The sequence below is a fragment of the Oryx dammah genome, unplaced genomic scaffold, assembly GCF_014754425.2.
Source record: "Oryx dammah isolate SB20612 unplaced genomic scaffold, SCBI_Odam_1.1 HiC_scaffold_17, whole genome shotgun sequence".
NCBI classification, from domain to species: domain Eukaryota; kingdom Metazoa; phylum Chordata; class Mammalia; order Artiodactyla; family Bovidae; genus Oryx; species Oryx dammah.
Window position 1 is genome coordinate 5836099 of NW_024070201.1, and position 13832 is coordinate 5849930.

Genomic DNA, 13832 nt, shown 5'->3' on the forward strand with positions numbered 1-13832 from the left:
TTTGAGCACAGGAAGGAAAGTGAAAGTGTTAGCCGCTCAGTCATGTCCAACACTGTGCCACACCACAGACTGCAGCCTGCCAGGCTCCTCTGTCCGTGGGATTCTCCGGGCAAAGAGTACTGGAGTGGGTTGCCATGCTCTCCTCCAGGGATCTTCCCGACCCGGGGATCGAACCTGGGTGTCTTGCATTGCAGGCAGATTCTTTACCATCTGAGCCACCTGGGAAGCCCAGGAGTTGGTTTGAAAATGAGGGGTTTCTTTCTGACATACCTGGCTGCCTCTTCAAAATCTCCAGGGATTGATTGACAGATAATTAGATAACCTATTCTACCATCTTGAGAATACCAGTTGATACAGATTAGAATTTTCTTCATTACTACTTCTGAATTTTCAGCAGATTTTTCTGCCCCCAGTGTTTCCCAGAAACCTGATAAGATGGTTTGTCTGTCTTTCTCCAAGACCTTTTCTGAAAAGGTAGCAAGTGAGCGTGCAGTCTGTGCAGAGTTGGATGGTTGGAGGGAGCACTCATTCTGGCTGAAGTGACGGGGTCCTGCATCTACAAGGCTGACCCTGTCCCATTTCCGTATCAGAGAAATAGCATTATCTGTGTAATCAAGTTCTAATTCAGAATGGAATTCAGGGTCTGTGTGCCTTGGCTCCATGCACTTCCTGGCTTTGTTTCCAGATCTGTAAAACATCAGTAAAAATACCTCTGTATGCCTGGGTTTGTTGTGGGGTAAAGTAAAAATCAGTACATGGAACAGTTCATACGCTGCTCACCGCTTTATAAACATTGTTTCTATAATCATAGTCTTGTGAGGCAGTTACACCCTCAGAGGCTTCTAGATATATAGGGGTCTTTGTTCCTGCACTATAGCGGCTTCAGACGGCTTATTTTAGCTTCTCCTTTTTTCTAACAGACTCAACTGTCATGTCTTTGTATTGGCATTATGCTTCCCCCTGATACCCACTCCTCCCTCTATTTGCTGCTTTTAATCAGCAGTCAACTAGAAAACCACAGACTAGAACTTGTTAGCAATATGTCTAAAATTAAAGTAATTTCGTTCTTCTTTTTCACAAGGGGTGAGAGGAAGTTTTTTCTAAAATCTCAGTTGGTTTAAAATTTCATGTTTATTTTTGAAATCTTTTTAAGTTCTTAAGCATTTTTAGAAATTAATAATGCTTGCACTTAATCCTTTAAGCAATGCAAAAGCGTATACGATTAAAAAAGATCTGATGCCTCCCTCCCTTTCCCTTCTCAATAACTCCCTAGAAATAATCAGTATTTGTGGAATGAATATACAAAATAGGCTCATGATGTTCTGCACCTCGCTTTTTTGACCAAACTATTAACCTTTTTGTATTAGTACATTATTGGTTGTGTGCACACGTGCTAAGTCACTTCAGTCGTGTCTGACTCTTTGCGACCCTGTGGACCATAGCCCACCAGGCTCCTCTGTCCGTAGAACTCTCCAGGCAAGAATACTGGGGTGGGTTGCCATGCTGTCCAGGGGATCCTCTGGACCCAGGGATCGAACCGTGTCTCTTTATGTCTCCTGCATTGGCAGGCAGGTTCTTTACCACTACTGCCACCTAGGAGGCCCACATTATTGGTTATTGCTGCGTAAGAGAACCCCCAGGACTTAGTGGTTTGACTGTATGTATTACCTCAGTTCCTCTGGGTAAAGAGTTCAGTAATGGCTTAGCTGGGTACTTTGCTGAAGGTTTCAGGGTTTCCCTGATAGCTCAGTTGGTAAAGAATCCACTTGCAATGCAGGAGACCCCATTTCGTTTCCTGGGTCAGGAAGATCCACTGGAGAAGGGATAGGCTACCCACTCCAGTATTCTTGGGCTTCCCTTGTGGCTCAGCTGGTAAAGAATCTGCCTGCAATGTGGGAGACCTGGGTTCGATCCCTGGGTTGGGAAGGTCCCCTGGAGAAGGGAAAGGCTACACTCCGATATTCTGGCCTGGAGAATTGCATGGACTGTATAGTCCATGAGGTTGCAAGGAGTCGAACACGACTGAGCAACTTTCACTTTTCACTGAAGGTGGATTTGAAGTTGCAGTACTGGAGGCTTGAGTGGGACTGAAGGCGCCACTCTAAGGTAAACTAACTCACAGACAGGAGGCCTCAGTTCTTTGTCCATCGCTTTGCTTGAACATCTTCACAGCATGGTGGCAGGCTTCCCCAAGAGTGAGCTCTCTAGAGATTCACTGGATCCTAGAGAGAGCCACGGAGAAGGCAATGGTACCCCATTCCAGTACTCTTGCCTGGAAAATCTCATGGATGGAAGAGCCTGGTAGGCTGTAGTCCATGGGGTCGCGAACAGTCGGACATGACTGAGCGACTTCCGTTTCACTTTTCACTTTCATGCATTGGAGAAGGAAATGGCAACCCACTCCGGTGTTGTTGCCTGGAGAATCCCAGGGACCGGGGAGCCTGGTGGGCTGCCGGCTGTGGGGTCACACACAGTCGGACACAACTGAAGCAACTTAGCAGCAGCAGCAGCAAAGAGCCAAGTAGAAGCTATTGTTTTTATGACCTAACCTCAGAAGTTATAATTTTGACATATTCTTTGCTAGAATCAAATTTCTAAGCTAGGTCCACCTAGAAGGAAAGTGAAATAGAAATAGTGTAGTGCTTAGAAATAGTGTAGGAAGTACTTTGAAACAGTAAATTATAAAGAAATCTACAATAATTTCAGGATAATGGTTACTTTGAAGGCACTGCATTTGATGAAGGTGCACAATTTGAGGGAATTTCTTAACTGACAATTTTATGTCTTTATCAGACTAATGAGAACAGATGTTCTTAACCATGAGATGTTCTTAAACATATTGCTTAATGAAAATTTTGAGAGGCTCTCGATTTTTAAATTCTGACCTTATTTTAGCTTCAGCTTACATGTATACATTTGCTTATTGATGGTGATTTTAGTGCAGTGAAGATAGTCAATGGTAAAATTAGAACCTAAAGTAAATGCAGTAAGCTCTGGAATTCAGGAGGATTTCCATTAAGAGACAATGAGCAAACCAGTGGAAAGTTCACCAGGCTTGGAGAAGTCCAACAACCTGTGCTAGGGTCTGTTCATCACCATGTGTGACAGTGATTTGGAGCATTTACTTAACTGGAGTCGGTCTCATCAATAAATTGCAGGTAACAAGCCCACTTCTCATGCTGTTATACATATCACATGAAATTTTTTTAATTAAAAAAATGAAATATTTAATTTTTAATATGAAATATATCCAGCTACTGGCACACAACAGATCCTCAGTATTTTCTTCCTACTTGCACAGATTATTGCCTCTTGATTCTGATTCTGTGTCTAGCATTTTAGCAAGTGATTATTTTTAGTAATTGCAAGTTTTGTATTTTTCTTTCATTGTGCAAGAAAAAAATATTCAGTATTCAATACTGAATTTTCTAATGCCTTTATACAGTGAGCTAAAATCATTTAATAGTGGATGTTAAACTGTACAATTGCCATCTCTAGGGATTTCTTTTTGCTGACATTTGAGCAGTTTTTCTGGCTGACTGAATATCTCTTTGTGGTGGTACTTTGAGCTCATTAACAACCAAATTCTTATGTGGCAGCTGCATATTACACATGCTTATTCTCCGTGTTCAGACCATAAATCTTCTGTGACTGAGTGACAGCACCACCTGCATAGTCTTTTGAGGTTGCAGATATAGCTCTAATAATGTTATTTCAAAATAGTCCAGATATGTTTTCTCGTACATTTTAACACAACTGGGACAATGAAATGGTATTTCAGAGTATGAGAAACTATTGTTATTTTTTTGTGTGTATTTTACAGTGCAGACAGACGGTAGAATTTCCTGTATGTAGGATTGTATAACATGTAGAACATCCAGAGTATTCGGTACATACCTAGCTGGGGGTTATTAAATACTGAAAGTAATTTTGAAAATGTTCATTTTGTTATTTTTTTCTCCCTAAAATCTATTTTCTAGCTTATTCTTAGCAAAACACATTGAATGAAGGTCATTAAGGCAATGATACAGTCACTCACTTATCCCGACAAAGCTTTTTGCTTTGATGGCACTACTTTCATGACTGGTAGCCAAACACAGTGCTTGAAAACAGAGGCTCTTGGGCCGAACTGCCTCGGTTCACATCCTGGCTCTTCCCTTCCCGAGTTTGTTCTCAAGTCACTGAGTCTCTCTGTTCCTCAGTTTCATCTATGAAATAGGGATGAGCATAACATCTGCCCCTTAAAGTAATATGAAAATTTCTAATGTTTACAAAATACTAAAGCAGTGTCTGGTTCATAATGGGGACTGTTCAAATGTTCATTAAGTAAGCACATTAAATAAGTACAGCAGACAGACAGCTGTAGAGCATAGAGCACACAGGACTGGGCTCAGCTCTGTGAGCTCATCCCAGATCGGATCAGTCCCCAAACAGTAAGACACTGTCCTTTCAGTCAGATTAGTCATATAAGCTCATAAGGATAAGGAGGAGTATAAATCATCAATGAATGATGCTTTCCCTTTGGCTTAACCAAACCAGAAGCCTAGGGGGTCAGCCTGTGTCATTTTTCAGGGCAGAGGGCTGTTGCGACAGGAGTAGGGAGGGATCTGGAGGGACAGACAGAAAATATCCATCACATTTTCTGAGACAGAGTGCATATTTATATATAATGCATATATAATATGTAGATATGTGCATATTTCTATATAAAATTTCCATCATCTTCCCATGTATTTTCTAACTCTCCACAGAAAGAAATTTGATCTCAGCATGAAAGTCTCAGTCACTTAAAGCATATTTCAGCATTACTATTCCCTGCCTAAAACAATGGAGGAACACAGTTCATTTTCTACTTAATCCAAAAAAACCATTCCAAGCCTGGTAGGAAATGTTGAAGAGCTGATAGAATTGATAATGTTACCTCCTATGTAGAAATGCAAGCAAAACTGCTTCTCAGTCTTTATACCAAATGCTTCTAATCTGCACCAATAATTTCTGTTCATAAATAGAACAGAATTGAATCTGTTCATAAATTCAACAGAATATGTTGAATGAGGTTTTTAAAGTACTTGCTATGCCTAAATCAGTCATTTCATTTTTCTTCTACTAGAGCCCCATTGAGCTCACTCTGATGTTCATGTCTTCGGTGGGAGGTAAAGGTGATATGCAATATTCTGAATAACAAAAGTAGTTAATTGGACATTTCAAAAGCAATCACTATATAACAGACTGGACGCACAGTTGCCCTGGGGGATTGAGGTAGCTGGGAGATGACAAATGAGCAGGCTTTAATTCTCTCAGTGATTGTTCCTGGAGGACCGTTTTAAATTTCTGCATTCTGGAGAAGAAAACTCACTTAACCTCACAGCATTGTGTTAATTCTGTGTTCGGGCACACAGGGGACATGATTAGCCTCGATTTGACAATTAACATTTGGTCAATCAGTCATTTCCATCTCTCAGTCGTGTCTGACTCTTTGCAACCCCATGGACTGCAGCACTCCAGGCTTCCCTGTCCATCACCAACAACCAGAGCATCCTCAAATTCCAACCATTTTATGCAGTTGGACATTTGGTAGCGAATAAGTAATGATTCAGGGCATGAGGAAACACATTTTTGTTACACCCAAAATTGTTTTACATAGGAGAACTTTAGCTTGCCTATGGTTGGGAGCCATTTTTCTTTTTGCCTGAGTTTGAACCTTTGAATTTAATGAGGGGTTGCTCACACTTTCTCTCATTCACCACCTAGGAATTTAGTTTTCTCATATTTGCAAAGCAGGATCAACTTTACTCCCAAAACACTGTGTGGTAGGCAGAATTCTAAGATGACCCTCCTGTGACCCTCTCCCTCTGTCTAATTCTCTCACTTGTGAATATCAGCCACCATTCCTATCACAGTCACAGAAAACTAACCAATCTGATCACATGGACCTCCGCCTCGTCTAAGTCAATGAAACTAGGAGCCATGCCAGGTAGGACCACCCAAGACAAACGGGCCATGGTGGAGAGTTCTGACTAAACATGGTCCACTGGAGAAGGGAATGGCAAACCACTTCAGTATTCTTGCTTTGAGAACTCCATGAACAGTATGAAAAGGCAAAATGATAGGACACTGAAAGATGAACTTCTCAGGTCGGTAGGTGCCCAATGTGCTAATGGAGATCAGTGGAGAAATGACTCCAGAAAGAATGAAGAGACGGAGCCAAAGCAAAAACATCCCCCAGTTGTGGATGTGACTTGTGATGGAAGCAAGGGCCAATGCTGTAAAGATCAGTATTGCACAGGAACCTGGAATGTCAGGTCCATGAATCAAGGCAAATTGGAAGTAGTCAAACAGGAGATGGCAAGTGTGAATGTCGACGTTTTAGGAATCAGCAAACCAAAATGGACTGGAATGGTGAATTTAACTGAGATGACCATTATATCTACCACTGTGGGCAAGAAGCCCTTAGGAGAAATGGAGTAGCCTTCATAGTCAACAAAAGAGTCCTAAATGCAGTACCTGGATGCAGTCTCAAAAAGGACAGAATGATCTCTGTTCGTTTCTAAGGCAAACCATTCAGTATCACAGTAATCCAAGCCTATGCCCCAACCAGTAATGCTGAAGAAGCTGAAGTTGAACGGTTCTATGGAGACCTACAAGACCTTCTAGAACTAACACCCCCAAAAGATGTCCTTTTCATTATAGGGGACTGGAATGCAAAAGTAGGAAGGCAAGAAACACCTGGAGTAACTGGCAAATTTGGCCTTGGAGTACAGAATAAAGCAGGGCAAAGGCTAATAGAGTTTTGCCAAGAGAATGTACTGCTCATAGCAAACACCCTCTTCCAACAACACAGGAGAAGACTCTACACATGAACATCACCAGATGGTCAACACCAAAATCAGATTGATTTATATTCTTTGCAGGCAAATGTGGAGACACTCTATACAGTCAGCAAAAACAAGACCAGGAGCTGCCTGTGGTTCATTCTGATCATGAATTCTTATTGCCAAATTCAGACTTAAATTGAAGAAAGTATGGAAAACCACTAGACCATTCAGGTATGACCTTAATCAAATCCGTTACGATTATACAGTGGAAGTGAGAAATAGATTTAAGGGACTAGATCTGATAAGAGTCCCTGATGAACTATGGATGGAGGTTCGTGACATTGTACAGGAGACAGAAGTCAAGACCATCCCAAAGAAAAAGAAATGCAAAAAAGCAAAATGGCTGTCTGGGGAGGCCTTACAAATAGCTGTGAAAAGAAGAGAAGCAAAAAGCAAAGGAGAAAAGAAAAGATATACCCATCTGAATGCAGAGTTCCAAGGAATAGCAAGAAGAAAAGAAAGCCTTCCTCAGTGATCAGTGCAAAGAAATAGAGGAAAATAATAAAATGGGAAAGACTAGAGATCTCTTTAAGAAAATTAGAAATACCAAGGGAACATTTTATGCAAAGATGGGCTCAATAAAGGACAGAAATGATATGGACGTAACAGAAGCAGAAGATATTAAGAAGAGGTAGCAAGAATACACAGAAGAACTGTACAAAAAAGATCTTCATGACCCAGATAACTACGATGGTGTGATCACTCACCTAGAGTCAGACATCCTAGAATGTGAAGTCAGGTGGACCTTAGGAAGCATTATTGCAAACAAAGCTAGTGGAGGTGATGGAATTCCAGTTGAGCTAGTTCAAATCCTAGAAGATGATGCTGTGAAAGTGCTGCAGTCAATATGCCAGCAAATTTGGGAAACTCAGCAGTGGCCACAGGACTGGAAAAGGTCAGTTTTCATTCCATTCCCAAAGAAAGGCAATGCCAAAGAATGCTCAGGCTACCACACAATTGCACTCCTCTCACATGCTAGCAAAGTAATGCTCATAACTTTCCAAGCCAGGCTTTAACAGTATGTGAACCGAGAAATTCCAGATATTCAAGCTGTTTTAGAAAAGGCAGAGGAAGCAGAGATCAAATTGCCAGCATCTGTTGGATCATAGAAAATGCAAGAGAATTCCAGAAAAACATCTATCTCTGCCTTATTGATTATGCCAAAGCCTTTGACTGTATAGATCACAGCAAACTGTAGAAAATTCTTCAAGAGATGGGAATACCAGACCACCTTACCTGCCTCCTGAGAAATCTGTTTGCAGGTCAAGAAGCAACAGTTAGTACTGGACATGGCACAACAGACTGGTTCCAAATTGGGAAAGGAGTCTGTCAAGGCTGTATTTTGTCACCCTGCTTATTTAACTTCTATACAGAGTATATCATACAAAATGCTAGGCTGGATGAAACACAAGCTGGAATCAAGACTGTCAGGAGAAACATCAATAACCTCAGATACACAGATGATACCACCCTTATGACAGAAAGTGAAGAGCAGCTAAAGAGCCTCTTGAAAGTGAAAGAGGAGAGTAAAAAGCTGGCTTAAAATTCAACATTCAAAAAATGAAGATCATGGCATCTGGTCCCATCACTTCATGGCAAATAGATGGGGAAACAATGGAGACAGTGACAGACTTATCTTCTTGGGCTCCAAAATCACCACAGATGGTGACTGCACCCATGAAATTAAAAAGATGCATGCTCCTTGGAAGAAAATCTATGACCAACCTAGACAGCATACTAAAAAGCAGAGACATTTCTTTGCCAACAAAGGTCCATCTAATCAAAGCTATCGTTTTTCCCATAGTCATGTATGGATGTGAGAGTTGGACTATAAAGAAAAGTAAGCACCAAAGAATTGATGCTTTTGAACTGTGGTGTTGGAGAAGACTCTGAGAGTCTGTTGGACTACAAGGAGATCCAACCAGTCCATCCTAAAGGAAATCAGTCCCGAATATTCATTGGAAAGAGTGATGCTGAAGCTGAAACTCCAATACTTTGGCCACCCAGTGTGAAGAACTGACTCACTGGAAAATACCCTCATCCTGGGAAATTGAAGGCAGGAGGAGAAGGGGACGACAGAGGATGAGATGGTTGGATGGCATCACTGATTCAATGAACATGAGTTTGAGTAAGCTCTGGGAGTTGGTGATTGACAGGGAAGCCTGGCGTGCTGCAGTCCATGGGGTCGCAAACAGTCAGACACAACTGAGCGACTGAACTGAACTGATGATTAGTGATGTTGAACACTTTTGATCTGGCCAACTCTGTCTTTTTTGGAAAAATGTCTATTCTGATTCTCTGTGTTTTAAGTGAGATTATTGATTTTCTTGCTATTGAGCTATATGACTTTATATAAATTGGATATTTACCTCTTAACATATATGATTTGCAAATATTTTCCTTCATTCAGTGGTCTGCCTTTTCATTTTGTCAATGGTTTTCTTTGCTGTGCCGAAGCATTTTAATGTGGTACCACCTGTTTATTTTTTGCTTTAGTTATCTCTGGTTTTGGTTCAAATCTCAAAAACCATAGCCAAGCCTTATGTGAAGGACTTTATTACCTGTGTTTTCTCAGATGTTTTATGGTTTCAGGGCTTACATTAAGTACTATCAAGTCTTCACTGCACTTTGGGTTAATTTTCTGTGTGGTATAAGATAGTGGTCTAGTTTCTTTCTATTCCATATTGTTATCCAGTTTTCCCATCACCACTATTGAAGAGATTGTCCTTTTCCCTTTGTATTGATATATTCTTGGCTTCTTTGTGATAAATTAATTGGCCATATTTGTATGGTTTCTAGGCTGTCACTTCTGTTGATATGTGTTTGTTTTTATGCCAATACCATACATTTGATTACTGCAGCTTTGTAATTAGTTTAAATTTGGACAGTGTGGTGGCTCCAGCTTTGTTGTTACTTCTCAGGATTGCTTTGGCTACTCAGGATCTTTTGTGATTCTGTATAAATTTTAGCGTTATTTATTCTGAGAAAAATACCATTGAAATTTTTATCAAGATTGCATGAACTCTGTAGATTGCTTTGGATAGTGTGGATATTTTAACAATATTCTTCCAGTTCATGATCACAGAGTATTTTTCCATTTATTGGTATCTTCTTTAATTCTTTTCATCAATGTCTTATAGTTTTCAGTGTACAGGCCTATTACCTACTTGGTTAAATTTTTTCCTAGGTATTTTATCTCTTTCATGCAATTGTAAATTGGATTGGTTTTAGTTTCTTTATGTGATAGTTTGTTATTAGTGTATATAAATGCAATAGATTTTTATATATTTTATATTCTTGAACTTTACTGAATTTGTTTATTAGTTCTAACAGTTTTCTGTGGTGTCTTAAGGGTTTTCTGTTTATAGTGACAGTTTTGCTTCTTCCTCTCTAACTTGGATGCCTTTTATTTCTTTTTCTTGCCCATTTGCTCTGGCTGGGACTTCCAATACTGTGTTGAAAAAAGTGGTTAAAGTGGGCATCCTTGTCTTGTTCCTGATATTACAGGAGAAGTTTTCAGTGATGCGTACGTTAGCTATGGTCATGTCATTTATGGCCTCTATTATGTTGAGGCACATTATGGCCTCTCTTCTGTTGAGACACATCCATAAATGAATGTTGAATTTTCTTAAATTCTTTTTCTGCATCAAAGGCTACCTAGTCCAGTATTCTGGCCTAGAGAATTCTATGTCACACTGTACAGTCCTTGGTGTCACAGAGTTGGACACGACTGAGCAAGTTATACTTACTTGCTATTGAGATAATCATATGGTTTTTATCCTTCATTTTGTTAATGTGGTATATAACACTGATTGATTTGCAGATGTGGAACCATACTTGCATCCCTGGAATGAATCTCACTTGATTATAATGTATGATTCTTCTCATGTATTGTTGAATTCAGCTTGCTCATATTTTGCTGAGGATTTTTACATCCATTTTCATCAGTGATATTGGCCTGTTCTTTTGTTGTGGCATCTTTGTCTGATTTTGGTATCAGGGTAATTTTGACCTCTTAACACTTTATTGACTGGAGGTGTGTTAGTACATCTTCTGTTACCCAAACATTTATCAACCAGAGACTTATCACATATCAGTACATTTTTAGAGAGTGATACAGTTAACATCACTGTATGAAGTTGTTAGAGCTTAAAATTGATCAAGAATTCGTTATGATTATCATCAGTAATCATACAACTTATGATTATTATCATTCACATTTTGTTCCATTAGCTTTTGGTTTGAACCTTGCATATGTTGTAATAAACATAAGATTTTCAAAAATGATGTAATGAAAAATTTTGAGTGAAGAATATTTCAGTAAATTTTATTCAGATACTTTCTCTGATTTTCTAAGTAACATATATACTAATGTCTCAGAAAATGGGAGTTCTTCAGAGAACAGTTCTGATTCACATATGATGAGTAGACCAACAAAAATACAAAAAACCTTACTGATATTTTACAACAATTAGGAGACTTTACAAGTGTGTCAGTTGTAACTATTGAGTGTAATAACCCACAAAGTGTTAGTGAAATGATGGACTTAATTTTTGGCCAGGCAAAATAAAAATCACTGGCCACAGGTGTTAGTTTCTGCAAAAATCCCCCAGTCAACAATGAGTTAAAGTTAGGTTTTAAATCTTCTTATCTCTTCTGTTTTTTGGAAGGGTTTTAGAAGGATCGATGTTAATTCTCCTTGACTATTTGGCAGAATTCACCAGGGAAGCTGTCATGTCCTGGACTTTTGTTTGTTAGGAGGTTTTGATTACTGAATCAATGTCCATATTAGTAATTGTTCTGTTCATATTTTCTATTTCTTCTTGAGTCAGTCTTGGAAGATTTTATGTTTCTAAGAATTTATCTGTTTTCTCTTGGTTGTCCAATTTGTTGGCATATAATTGTTCATAGTGGTCTCTGAAAATTCTTTGTATTTCTGTGGTATAAGTTTTGATGTCTCTCATTTCTGACTTAATGTTTGAGTCTTCTTAGGTGAATCTTCTAGGTGAATCTAGCTAAGTTTGTCCATTTTTTGTTTATCTTCTCAAAGAGAGAAACAACTCTTGATTTCACTGATCTTTTCTGTTACCTTTTTAGTCTTTATTTCATTTTTCTACTCTGATCTTTGTTATTTTATTGCTTCTACTGACTTTGAGTTTAATTTTTTTTTTTCTAGTTTCTTTAGGTGTAAATTTAGGTTGTTTATGTGAGTTTTGTTTTTTGTTTCTTTCTTGAGGTAGGCATTTATAGCTGTGCATTTCGCTGATAGAATTCTTTTACTGCATTCCATAAGGGGCTTCCCAGGTGGCACTAGAGGTAAAGAACCCACTTGCCAGTGCAGAAGACATAAGATATGCTTATTTGATTCCTGGTTCAGGAAGATCCCCTGGAAAAGGGCATGGCAATCCACTTCAGTATTCTTGCTTGGAGAATCCCATGGACAGAGGAGCCTAGCAGGTTACAGTCCATGGGGTCACAAAAAGTTGGATACGACTGAAGCAATTTAGCATGCGTGCATAAATTTTGGAATCCTATATTTCCATTTTCATATGTCTTAAGGTATTTTTTTTGTTTCCTCTTTGACTCATCGGTTGTTCAGTAGCATGTTGTTTAATTTCCACATCTTTGTGCATTTTCCAGTTTTCTTCTGTAATTGAATTCTAGTTTCCTACCATTGTGGTTGGAAAAGATACTTGATATTATTTTAGTCTTCTTACCTTTGTTAAGAACTTGTTTTCTGGTCTAATAATATGATTTATCCCATAGAATTTTCCATGTGCACTAAGAAGATTGTGTGTTCTGTTGCTTTTTGGATGGAATGTTCTGTACTAGTTTGTTAGGTCTTTTATCTTCTAACTTGTCATTTAAGGTCAGTGTTTCTTTATTGATAGTCTGTCTGATGGATGGTCTATCCATTGATTTAAATGGGATATTAAAGTCCCTCTTGTTATTGTGTTGCTGTCTTATTTTTCCCTTTAAGTTTGTTAATGTTTGCTTTATATACTTAAGTGTTCCTATGTTGGGTGCATAAATACCTGCAAATATTTTCTTATTTGGTTGACCCCTTTATCATTATGTAATGCCCTTCTTTGTCTCTTGTTACAGTCTTTGTTTTAAAGTTTACTTTGTCTCATGTAAGTATAGCTACCCCAGCTTTCTGTATGTTTCCATTTGCAGGGCATATCTTTCTCTGTTCCCTCTCCTTCAATCTCTCTGTGTCATTATACCTGAAGTGAGTCTCTTGTAGGCAGCATACAAATGGGTGTTTTTTTGTTTTTTTAAATGCAGTCATCCACTCTGTCTATATCTTTCAATGGGAAAATTTAGTTCATTTACATTTAAAGTAATCATTGATAAATACGGACTTATTTCCATTTTGTTAACTATTTTCTGGCTCTTTTGCAGTTTCTCTATTTCTTTCTTCTTTTTGTTCTCTTTTGTGGTTTGATGACATACTTTAGTGGTATGCTTTGATTCCTTTCTCTTTATCTACTACAGGTATTTTTCTTTGTGGTTACCATGAAGCTTACATATAACAGCTTATTTATAACATTCCTATAAGTTTTCCCATAAGTCCCTTAAAATATCTTCATTTTTTTACTCTTTTTTTCTTTTTGCTGCTTTGATTAAGAGAGCCCCACTGTCCTGTCCTTGAGTTCACTGATCCTTTCTCTTGGTTTATCTATTCTGCTGTTAAACCTCTTTATTGTATCTGTTATTCTTCAGCTCTGTGTCATCTTGTTCACACTTTCTTACATTTTTTCTTTATTGAAGTGTGCTCATCCATTTTTCTCCCAAGCTCAGTGAGAATCTTTATGACAGTTATTTTGAACTTTCTATCAGGTAAATTTTTTATCTTTGTTTCATTGAAGTATTTTTCTAATGTTTTTTCTTGTTCTTAACTTTGGAACATATTCCTATTTCTTCCTTTTCCTTGACACTCTGTCATGGTTTCTA